Genomic DNA, 12,696 nt, shown 5'->3' on the forward strand with positions numbered 1-12,696 from the left:
GTAGAGAAGCTCTTCTGTCAGCACCAACTCATTGTCCTTTACAATCCGCCCTGACTCCTCCTGGGCAGAAAAGGGAGGAAAACGGCGAGCGGGCTGCCGAGCCACCGCGGGGCCGGGAGGTAGGGCTTCCTCCCCGAGGTGGGTCGGCCCCCGAGCCTCCCGGCGCAGCGYTTGGCGGAGCACCACGTCTCCTTCCCTCACACCCCCCAGGTCCGGGAGGGCGGGCCGCCCATTCCCTCAGCGCCCTCCTGCCCTGTCTGGGGCCGGCCCGTGTTCCACCCAGCGCCGCTCCCTGGCGCTAATGGCCCTTTCAAATGCTTTAAGCCACGGCCGCGGATTCTTTGGGCGATGCCCGCCCAGAGCGGCTCGGGCAAGGCGGGGAGCTCCGGCCGAGGTGCTGTCTCTGGCAGAAGCCGAGTGTCTCCTCCATGATTTCTCCGGAGGTCGCTGTGCTGGGTGCTTCAGCCGTATAGGAGATTACCTCGGTGTCCATAGCATAAACTGGGGGTGGTTTGCAGTGCTGTGTATACATTCGTGTTCCCTAGCGATTTGGGTTCATTGTTATTTAAATATGAAAAATTAAATGCGTAAATCCCGGAAGATTCAGGGGGTTTTCAAGTGCAGTAAAAMCGGTTCATTTTAGCATGTCTCTGGTTGAAATTAAAGTACAGGAGTTGTCGGAGTGCGCGGCAGATTCTGCTGGTCTCTTTCTCCTAAGTTTTTGAATGAAAGCGTTTTCTTTACAACATCCGGCTTTTAAATGACGTTGTTTACAACCTGATTTCTCTGGGAGAGCAGAGCGGCTGTTGCCGAGGTGCTTTATATTTCCTYAGTATAGAATCACAGRATCGTTTAGGCTGRAAAAGACCTCCAGCATTATCAAGTCCAGACATGAACTCAGCCCTGCCAAGGCCACCGCTAAAACATGTCCCCAAATGCCACATCTACACGGCTTTTRAACAATTCCAGGAGTGATGATTCCACCATTTCCCTGGGCAGCTTATTCCAATGCTGAACTACCCTTTCAGTGAATTATTTTTCTTAATATCAAATCAATATATGGCATCTTGGAGTCTTCAATTTTGTTCTTGTTCTGACTTTTACTGAAATCCAAAATGCTAAGTGTCTGCAGTCCTTGGGTGCTATGACTTCTGTCAGTGTGGAAGTATTTTGAAGCCAAGTTTCTATGTGAATAAATTATATATTAGTACATCTAAYAATGCATTTTCTCAGTGCCATCAAACAATGTATACTCCAATTTTATTTAAGACAGACCTTTCGTATGCAGTGAGATGACATTTTAGAGCAGCAAAATCAAAGTTGAGGCAGTTTGTGTAGCACATAAATATCCAGAATTTCTGTTGACCTTCAACTCGGTGTGTGAGTTTCACACAGAGCTGGGGGGTAATTATTTATTCATGAGTAACTATGTATCTGTTAGTTTGCACAGGAAAAAAATTGTAACCAGGAGGCTGAGGTAAATGAAACACTTGGAAACAAATTAATTAAAACAAAAGGTTTTAAAAATAGCTGTAAAAGAGTTGTAATAGTTTTGTCATATAAGCAACATGCAATTATCACTAGTAACCTTTGCCTTCCATTAATTATACCCAGATGTTAAACGTAGACACTAGTACTGGAAAGTCTACGTGTTTATCTATAGGGTAAAATCTGTGAGATAATATTAAAAAATTAAGCAACGAAAACTAGTGATGTTCTCACCTTCTAATTGTGCAGGGAAGTAACCAGCTCCTTTTAAAGTTGTGCTGGATGAGGTAAATCAGAGTTTACACTGATTTGCACGTTTGCACAGCTGGTTGTCTTCAAACGGTGGCTGTTCCAGAGTTGACCCGGTTCTGTGAGATGGCACAAGCTCCACCAGTTCAGGGGGTGGGCTGGCTGTCTTTTGAAAGGGGAGCTCTCTTTCACTAAAGTTTGTGTGGGATTAGGTGCTGGTGTTCTCAGCAGAGCCTAACTGCAGGCTGATGGAAGCTAAGGAAGGGTTATTACACACACTCTGTTCCTGTGTTTTCCTTGGGCATCTGTTTTKGGATGCCGTCAATGTAAAAGCACTGAGCTGCATGGCCATCTAGTCTGAGTTGCTGTGATCACTTCGGTGCTTTTATYTGAAGTGTGACTTGAGAAAGGAGCTTGGTAAGGGTTTGCATGGTCAGTTTGGTTCCAGCYCTATCACCTTGCCGATTTGTCCCTCTGGCTCTTAACTGAAGAGGCATCAGACACTGGAGATTAAGTCAAAGTGCTAGGCAGCTGTAAGAGCTTTTGTCCTGACAGCTACTCGTACCTTAAATTTCCATTGGAATAGAATAAAGTGCTTTTTTCTTTTTTTTAAACCTAAATTTTATTTAGTTTGAGTAGTGATCTCCAGAGTAAAACAGCAAATATAAAAGTATTCATTCCTCAGGGATTTCTGGAGCTAGAAAGGGCATACTTGGTTTCTCTGGAATGCTTTATATCCCTCAAGATGTTACATTGTACAGATAACTGTCTGCAGATGTTTTCTCCTCTGAGTTGCAGGTCACTTTTTCAAAGATGGTGATGTTRAATATGAAATTGTTGAGAAGAGCTGGAGTGTACTACAAAATTGACTGGGGGGGATACATCCTGGATTCACTCACCCAGTCATGACAGTATTCAAATAAAAGCCAGAAATAGGCAAGGGTTCATTTCTTTGAATCTGCTTTATAATTGTTTTAAGAAAGGTGCAACTTTGTCTCAACCAAAACCACTGCTCCATRCATTTCCCAACCTGCAGTTTTATCTTGTTACCTGTTTAAAAATATTAATAAATGTATAGATAGATATAGATATAGATATAGATGTATATCTGGGGTGAATGAGTCCTGCAGTACTGAGGGCACAGTGCTGTGATATCTGTCAGATTTGGGGTAAATTGTGTGTTCTCAGCAGGGTGTTCCAGGGCTAGAGCCTGGAGTTGTCCTGGTTCAAGGGAAAGCAGCACAGCATTTGGTACATTCACAGGCACAGCTTTCAGTTTGGTGCTGGCATTGATCTCTCTGTGAACAAGGAGCCGTTTTACTAATTTTTAGGAAGCACTGAGGCATGTGCAATAAACGCAATGTTGGCATTAGCAGGGGCACTAAGTTGCCACTGGCACCTCATCCTGCAATGGCAAGTATGGCAGTGTCTGAGCCAACAAAGCTTTAGGCTGTGATTTGTGCCCTGCTGTCAGGGGCCAGCCCAGGAAGGCAGACAAAGTAGTAGATAGTGTATTATCATATATTTACCCTCCTGCTCCCCCAACATTGCCATCAGGATGAATAACTGAGCTTTTCTGCAGTTTTATTTTTACTTTMATGTTTTTATCTTGAGTTCTAAATACCATATCTTTTCAATATGCTTTTAAAGTAAAGTTTCCTAGGTTTTCAAAGCAGAATAAGAGGATAAAGTTTATTCTTTGATATCAGGCTGGCATGCAAGGTTACTGTGGGGTTAAGTGTTTAGAGCTACCAGACACTAATGGAGTAACTAGTAGTACAAGTCTAATATTCTTTGTGTTAACTGACAGCTGAGGTTTGTCAGGGGTCTAAGGTACACAGTTAATAGCCATTAAGCAGTAGTTGACTTTATAAATTGGTTTTTAAAGTCAGTTTTAATACCTGTAAATACATTTTATATATTGTATAGTAACGCAGTTTCTAAAATGCTGCTTATTATAGGTTAACACAATTGTGTGGGTRCATCATTTTGTGTGGAACTTTCATTTGACCCATTTAAAAATGTTGTAGCAATGTGATCTGAAAGGAAACACTGGCTGAGAATTTACTGAAATAAAACCAGATTATCTGACTTCCTCAAGTCAAATGTGAAGCTTCCTCGTCGGAATCTCCTGTGTCAGCTGTGACACAGCCAGCTCCCTTCTCTGGCAGGCAAAGCCTCTGGCAGAAACAAAGAGAAATAAAGAGAAATAAAGAGAAATAAAGAGAAAAGCTGTAAAAAATGTCCTGGTACATCTTGTCCTGTGAATTGGCATGGCATGATGGACCATAATTGTTTTAATGGGCGCTCCATCCAACTGCCTGTGTCCAGGATTATGCTTATATTGCTGCCATACCCTCTTGCTACTTCAGCCACATGATTCTGTGATTATTTTCCCTCCCAAATAATCTTCGAAATGATGTAGTGACTTCAGACCTAAGATGAAAGGGGCTCATAAAGAGGGAGAGGTAGAACTCAAGAACAATAATTTCTTTTCTATCTTGCTTTAGAGCAGTTTCAGTTGACACACTTCCACTCTGGGCTCTGATGTCTGCTAGTGGCTGATGGGGCCTGAACACTGAAAGTCAGCAGTGATGAAACAGATTCCTTGAACTCTCTGCAGAGCAACACACCTACCTGAGAGGTCCCATCCTTGCAGGAAGGCCCATCTGTTTTGGTTGCCTTTGCCTCCTCTTCCACTGCCATTCTTTTACTCTTGATTTTAGTAAGATTTTTTAATGCAGTAATGTAACAAAAGGAGGAATTTAAATTGTTATTTAAAACATTAAACTGTCAATGCAGAGCTCAATTACCTTCTCAATTACTTTTAATAAATAAGAGCACCATTACTATGAGCAGTAGAAATACCATTAATCAGACCTAACAAAGTGCAAAATTAAAAACCAATAGGAGTTTTTAAAAACCACGGGGACCTAAAACACAAATTGTTGCACACAAATAAATTTGTTGTTTCAGAGTCATATATTTGCCTATGCACTGTACTTCAAATTGTTTCTGCTTATAATGATATGGACAAATGGTAGAAAGGCCTTGCTTTGGATCATCTGTTACTTGACATCTCATGGGATACACTTATAGAACATCCTATTGTTATTTTTCTGGAGGCATAATGCTTTCAGCAGCCAGCTGTCACAATGAAATTGTGCTGTGAAATGAGGGGTATTAAAAGTTGTGACATCAGGGCACGTTGAGACAATGTTGTGATCTCTGACAAGGAAGTCACTAAGCTTTCAAGGAAGAATGCTTCCTTCTTCATTACCCTCTAGGACTTTATTTGCTAGCACCCATAAGTTTCTTTCCTTTTTTCTCTCTCTCTTCATTRTGTTTCAGAAACTATTCTTCTTTCATTTTTTATCACTCTTCATGCATGTAGAATTCAGGGATGTAGGACTGGATGAGACGTCCTACATGACCACTTGATGTCATGTGCCACATTATTACATCAGTGTTTTTATAAGCTGTTAAACTCCATGTTGCAACTGGCTTGATTGTTTTATCCTGTTGCTGAAGGCAGAAGAATATTCCAGAAACTCACTGCTCTGACAAGGATTGCTACCTTCTAATTTCCTAGCTAGACTACGCCCATTTTTATGGAAAGCTTCTTCTCTTCTTTTTATGCAAACCGGATGAACTTTGAGTTAAAGAAGAATTTTTCAGCCCCTGTGACAATTTCTTTGCTCCTCAATTCTCTGTTTTAATGACTGTGGGGTAATGCTTTCCTTGCCACATCTCTCAGTGGAGTCCACAGTGCAGTTTGCATTATTTCGATGAGAACGCAGTTGGCCTAAATGGGCTTGGGCTCAGCCAGACAGGAGCAAGATTCCTTCTCCTGGGCTGATGCTCAGTTTCCCACCTGTCCTCATGCCTGGGCTTTTCTGTCAAGCCTGAGGTGTCTGTTGGCCTAATACTAAAATTTATCAAAATCTCTCGGGATTAAGTTCTGCCAGTCCTCATGCCAGTCCTTATGTCAGCACTCTGTAATTTAGTGTCCATAAATTTGCTCAGGGTGCATTCTGTGTCATAATCTGACACACATTGTGTTCTTCACTAGCTGCATGTCTGCCATTCCTTGAGCCTGGTTATCCAGGGAGTTTTCAAACCACCTAACAGACTGGCAGCCCCACATGTGCTTTCTCAAAAAGGACCATTTTTTTTGTCACTGTATAAATTAAAGTAGAAGATAACTGATTTTTTTTTCCATAGATCCCATACTGTACACTTGAAGAGAGTTTAAAATCCCAGGGGGCACAGAAGGGACACACTAAAATATTTGGATAGGAATTACAGTATGTAAATCTTACCAGACAGTATTGTGTTATATGTGCCCTTTTTCACTGTTTGAGATATTCTGTATATGATACAGCTGGATGTTCCAGGTGTGATTTAGGAGATCACAGTAGGCATCTGGGCCTGAAACTCTATGAGTCAGTGGAGAACTTGGATTTCACAGCCCATCTCTGYCTSCTCTGAATCCTGGTCAGGATCAACWCTGGTAGAAACACAAGATAGAAGTACTCAAATTTAGATGTGGATGACCCTCACAGACAAATTTTCCTGCTTTTAGTGGTAGCTCCTGACCCAGTGAGCTTTTCTGAGTTACTGCTGATGTATTTCTTACTCTTATAATTAAAAGAGAAACTCCTTAAGGTAGTATTTGTTTAAGTTCAAAACATAAAGTCAGAGAATTCACACACATACATACATAATCATTTGATGCAAATCATTAATCAAAAAAATCATAAAAATTCACCCAGCTCTCCAGCTTGTCTGAATAAACCATAAATATCAGTTAGTGCCTGACAGTTCTAAGATTTCTGATGTTAGTCCAGATTCTGCTGTGAGAAGTGGAGTCTTTTTTGAAAAACACAGATTACAGTAGGAAGAAAAATGCAGACACCTGCAAATACCATGACAAGATAAACATATCTGAGGAGAYTGGCTGAAATCAAAACATCTCTCATAGTTTAAGGGATAGTGTGATATTGAACTATGTCCCTTAAAGATAAAATGAACTGAAAGCCTTTCAAGGTTTTTTTTATGCCAGTGAATTCTCTCCACCCATTTTTGTTTTTGAAATAGCACTTCAAAGTTTTTTGGTTTTGCTCTTTTCATTGCTATGAGAAAAATCCAAATAAGCAGGGGAAGGCTACTTGCTGACAACATAATTTTAGAGCTATGTAGAGAACAATGTAAATTACTATAAATCTCCTAATCTTTTTTTCACTCTTAAGTTATCTTAAGCTTTATTGGCTTTATTGTACAAGTGTTTCTTGTAAATGCTTTGCTTTTAAAGTAATACTTCTGTAGTCTATAAGAAAGGTTAGGCTTGTAGCAAAACATAATTATATTTTATCAGATATAATTGGAAAAATAAACAATTTTTCAGGCTTGTATTTGGTCTGATTTCATTTAGTAAAACATATTACTTCTCCTTCCAAACTCTCTTTTCCAGCACAGATTTTTCTCAGCATGGCTGGATTTCCTCCAGAACTGTAATAATAAATTATAAAGTTACAGCTTTTGCAGGCAGAYTTAGAATATTTGTATGTGATTGTTTATGAATTATTGAGACATTGCTACTCTTGGAACAAAYTGATATTGCATATCCATTATAGACTTCGTAAATTACCTCAGATCAGTATGATGTACTGAGAATTTTCTCTTTTTAAAGAAATTATTATKATGACTTCAGCAAGACTTTTGTTGTATTCTAGTAACTGAGGTGGTGTCCTGATGAACACATTTACAGGGAGCTTCAGATGGCATAAAATTTGTTTACATGTACTATTAGTATCTGTTGGTGTGCTTCTGTTTGCCAGTGGATTGTATTGATTCAATCCCTGATAGAAAGGGTTCTCACCATTTTATGAGATTTGTACATGTGTTACCCTGTGTGACAAACAGGCAGCAAAGGACTATGATAGATGAAATTCTATGCTTAGGGCCAGGTAAGAAAACTAGATGAGGCAGGTCTTTAACTCAGTTCTCCAGCATTGGGGGTTTTTACTCTTCAGTCTTCCTCCTTGAAGAATCACAGAATGATAGAGTGTTTTGGGTTGGAAGGGACATTCCAGATCATCTTGTTCCAACTCCCTGCCAGAGGCAGGGACACCTTCCACTAATGCGGGTTGCTCAGAGCCCCATCCAAGGTGGCTTTGAATGCTGCCAGGGATGGGGCATCCACAGATTCCCTGGAAAACCTGTCACAGTGCCTCACCACCTTCTGGAATTTCTTCCARAAGAGACAGATAAACTGGGTAAACCAAGGAGGAAAAAGCTGGAGATAAAAATGATGTTGCACTCTTCCCTGTTTACATTTGTATTAATGAGGGGGATATTTAAATCCAGCTCAGTCCGTTAATCCATTTTTTAGTGTTGGGTGATGTAAAGTAGGATGAAGGAAGATGTTCTGGAATGGAKTGAATTGACACACAGGAGTTTTTGATCTGCACCTCTCAAAGCCTTTTTCAAAGGCAACGTCATGGACTTAGGTTTTCAAACTGATGGAGGAGGGGAGTGAGAAGGGTGAAACAGGAAAGAGAAAATGGAAAACATTGAAACAAAATCTCTAGTCATTAAAAGAAAACCCAGTAAATGTTTTGGAAAAAGTAATTATATCAATTTTTCATATTATTTCTAGAAGTGTCTTCAAATCCTACTTAGGAAACCATYATTAGGAGGTCAGGCATAGTAAGGAGACACTAAACAGGGATATCTGTCAGATACAACAGACTCAGTGGCAGTGCGCTGTGTCATAGGGTGACAACGAGTAATTTACTGTAATTTACTGTGACTGAATGCAGTAGATTGTACCTCGACATGTGAAGAGCCTGGTTAGTGTAATTGCACCTTAATTACACTTCGAATGCTACAGAACAAGGAAAGCAACGCCACCGATGAGCCAGGTACACAACTCCTGTGGAAACTGCCAAATGCAAAGCTGCCTGGTACCATGCAAAGATCTGTATAATCCTAGCACTTAAAGTACAAGCTGTGAAATAGAAAAATCTCAGCCCTAAACTTCCTAACCTTCAGGCTATACAGAATCTTTCCACAGTGATTGGGGGAATAGTGGGTGAAATGCTAATGCTGGTGGGGCAGGGATAAAACAGTTCTTTGCACATTTGATAGCATGGCAGGAAAATGCAGAACAGGGAATGAGCAAGCGAAGGGAAAGCTGATCCCAGCCAAGCATGGGGTGGTGGTGATGAACATGAAAACAGTGGTGGATTTAAATTTTTTGTGTCTTGCTGTCATTCACTACTTGCCTTTTCACTGTTGAAATGTTCATAGATGAAATTATAATGGTCCTGATAAATCACATACAAATTTTACAAAATTGATTCCAGAACCAGCTTTTTGGAAGAGTTTGCAGGAATCCAGGGAAGGAGCTCAGAGGAGGGGAATTCAGTCACATGTGCAGAGATGACAGGATTATTGCATCAAGTAAATTCAGTAAAAGCTCTTTGGAAAACCTGTTTCTGGCGGCTGTATGGGGTATGAGGATGAATGAGCATGGGCATAGAGAGAGATCTTCTGTATAAAACCACAAATGTGGAAATCCTTAGTGTTCTARCAACAGCTGATTTACAAGTGTAATCCTCTCCTCTTGGCTGTACTGGGATGGTGTTTTACCTTTACAGCTTGAATTGAAGGGGCARGATCCAATACTGGCAGCTCAAACAGCCGTGTCCTAATGAATATGAAGAAGGAGGTAAGACCAAAGTAAGACCAAAGTACTGCAGTGCCACAGAACCAGGGCCAAGTCAACTTCATACWCTGAATCATGGGGCACAGATATTCACATATTAGCTACAGGCATAACAATTTCATCAGTGTAGAGTTCCAAAGGGAATAATTAAATAAAATAGCTAAATACGTTAATTTACACTATATATCTAAACRTGTCTCACTGTCTTAAGTCTTTATACTCAGAGTTGCACTACCTCATTGCTGTTTGATTTGGTTCAACTAGTTCACAAACCTGTAAACCTTTTTACAATTTCACTATTACAATATAGCTCATTCTGGTAAATGCATGTGTCTAAACTAATCCACCATATCAGGGTTAAAGTCTCAAAAGATCCACTTAATGCACTTTTAATCTACAAGGTTTCCTCTTATGTTCCTAATGCTTTGTTTTACATAATGTATTTTTAAATTCCACACAAAAWTAATATAAAAGTTTTTAAGGCTTCAAAGTCCAGCATTCTGCAGTTAGAAAATGCCAGGATTTGTGTAGTTTGCAGAACTKTGATTTGCCTTCTGTTGCATTTGATTGCAAGGTAGTAATTAATGACAGGAGCTCATTAGTGGACAGAAAGAAGAGTAGTCACTTAATGAACCACTCTTCAATATTTTGTTCTCTTTTTGGTGCTTGATMTGCAACTCCATGCCTTACTGCTTACTATTCAAATCCTGCTCTGAAGGCAGTTACCAGTTTTGCTATGCATTTTTTTTGTGATATGCAACAGAAAAGTAGGAGCTGAGAGTTTCACAAACAGAATTCAGTATATTTTGATAACATCCTCATAAATTAAGGAGAAAATAGCATTGCAGCTCATTTCATTACATTGCAGTTACATTTTTAGCCATAAAAGTACAAAATTAGAATTTAGGCTTTCAGCAAAACTCTGTACCCAGTTCATGGCCATCCATGAAAAATGGGTTTTTAAGTGGCTAATTTAGTARTCTGTGAGAAGGACAAAAATAGAATCCAGTCCTTCTGAGCCACATACAAATGCCTTAGCCTGGAACCACTTTTTTCCTCCTGCAGTCATTGTGTTTGCTCTCTGCAACAAATGAGCCAGGATTCTCTGGACAAGGTCTGATTCATCACACAGCCCTGACTCATCTCCATACCATGGTCCAGTCTGCTCACTGAGTTGCTGTATACAGCTCTGTGCCAACAAGCTAGATAATGCTTCCCTAAAAATGATGGAAAAATGGTGGAAGGAGAAAAAAAAACAAAAAACAAACAAAAAAACACCACCAAAAACAAAACAAAAAAAAATCAACCAAAAAAACCCACCAAAAAAAAAAAAAAAAAAAGAGAGAAGAGAAAAAAAGAAACCATTCCTACAAATATTTCTAGCAGGCCCAATGGTCCTGGTATTCCTCTGCCTCTCTAACCTTATGTGGCTTCAGGGTATGTCTGTGCTGGTGCCGAGCATGGAGGTTAAATGTATAAAAAGTGCTTTATTTGAAAGATGGATGAAAAACGCCTCATGGGATGGGTGGAAGACAAGTGCTGAGCTGGAGAGGAGGAATTCTGGTTGCCAGGAGGCTTAGGGGAATTTGCTGGTAGGAAAAGGAGGCCTCATTTAGCTGTGGAAGGATGTGTCATGCTGTTTCCCACCACTGTCCCAGATGTTTAATGTGATCCTGACTTGTGAAAGACAACAGGATGCCACTCACCCTGAGAGATTAAGTACTGTAACTCATTGCACCACTTTCCTTCTTAAAAAGAGCAAGATAAAATCAGTTCCTCTCATCCTTTTCCTGATGGGTGATGGAGCTAAACCCCTTGAAGAAGTGACAACACAGAGGGGAGGGATTGTTTTGCCTTAAAATTCCTTCATGTGATTGTTTTGCCTTAAAATYCCTTCAGCTTCTTGATCTSTRTATGACAGTGTGTGGAAGGTGTTGAGCGTCTCTGCTGGGGCTGTCAGTGAGTGATGAGTGCATAAACAAGGTAATTCCTAGTGGTTTTCTCATGTCTGTTGTCCTCTGGATACTCTTCCAATTGGAGGAGAGCCTAGAACTCCCTCAAGATGAGCCTGGAGCTCTACAAGTTGCAGAAGGCAGTGGGGTGTGTGCAGCAGGMGGTGTAGGGTGGCACCGTTAGTGTATTACAGGTCTGCAGGTCTCTACTGAGGCAGGGACATGTCGCATGAGCACCCACGTGTGAAGTGTGACAACGGCCTGAGGTGACAGCAGGGCCAGGTTCGGGTCCACTGCACAGCTTTGATCGTGTTTGAGTGTTTGTGGCTGCTCCAAAGTGCCACCTGCACAGCCGTGTCCTGTGAGGGGATCTCACAGCCAGACACCTTTAGGCTATGGTCCTGGTGTTCTACCTGAGGGAYCTTTAGTACCCTATCAAATGCGCCCAAAGCTGGATCTTGGAACTTTATCAAGGGCTTCATGCCTCAAGGATCAGTGTGTCACTGGAACAGAGCATTATGAGCCTGCCAGCACAGCTTTGGTGGTGTTTAGAGAATTTCTGTCCCTTCTTCAATACAGGCAGCCAGGATCCCCCTTTACATTACCCTTATGTCAGGAGAAGAGATTGACAACTCCRTGGCAGCACTGAGAAACAAGAAATYAAATGTCTGATGGATTTTTGTGCAYGAGGATGTGGCATRGTCGGTGAATCTATACACACAGTAAATGTCAAGAGCCTCTGGTTCACAGGAGCAGAAAGTAACAGAACATCCATGGACTTGAACTCACAAGCTCCCATAGGTTTTTACCAAACTTTTTTTAAACTGAGGCTTTCACAGGCTCATCACTTGGCCCAAATTTGTACAGTGACTCATAGGAGCAGTGAGGAGCACATCCCTGATACTGTTCCTCTGTTAAAGTTTGAGGGTCTGCATCAAACTAGAAGGTGCACCAACTTTTCAACTAARTAGTATTGCATTCCTTTTATTAAGATGGTCATTCCTCAATCTCTTATTCTCATAAAAACCAATCTTTAATAAGCAAGAAAACAAAATACACTTCAGGTCCTCAGCAGTCAGCAAGCCCAGAAAATCTCATTCACTTAAGGCTAAATTTGTGAAGTAACAATAACAAACCCAGTAGTAATGAAAGTGTCAGGCTTCCCTAAGAACCTGTGTCCATATCAACAGTCCAACAGGAGTCACAATATGCAGTCACTTGCTTTTACGAGCTACTAATTCATGAGATCTTATACCTTCTTTTTCTGCAGCAATG

General features: G+C 40.8%; 1 protein-coding gene across 1 annotated transcript in view; it reads left to right on the plus strand.

Annotated features, from left to right (window-relative positions):
- The first annotated feature begins 60 nt into the window (after positions 1-60).
- LOC130578144 (neuropeptide-like protein C4orf48 homolog) overlaps positions 61-12,696 on the plus strand; it is a 37,318-nt gene continuing 24,682 nt past the window's right edge. Inside the window, exon 1 of the mRNA XM_057374024.1 lies at positions 61-119. The gene's annotated coding sequence lies outside the window, so the exon portion shown is untranslated. The remainder of the gene's footprint in view (positions 120-12,696) is intronic.

The sequence above is a fragment of the Malurus melanocephalus genome, unplaced genomic scaffold (genome assembly GCF_030028575.1).
Source record: "Malurus melanocephalus ecotype Western Australia unplaced genomic scaffold, MMel_1.1 scaffold_214, whole genome shotgun sequence".
Classification (NCBI taxonomy): Eukaryota; Metazoa; Chordata; class Aves; order Passeriformes; family Maluridae; genus Malurus; species Malurus melanocephalus.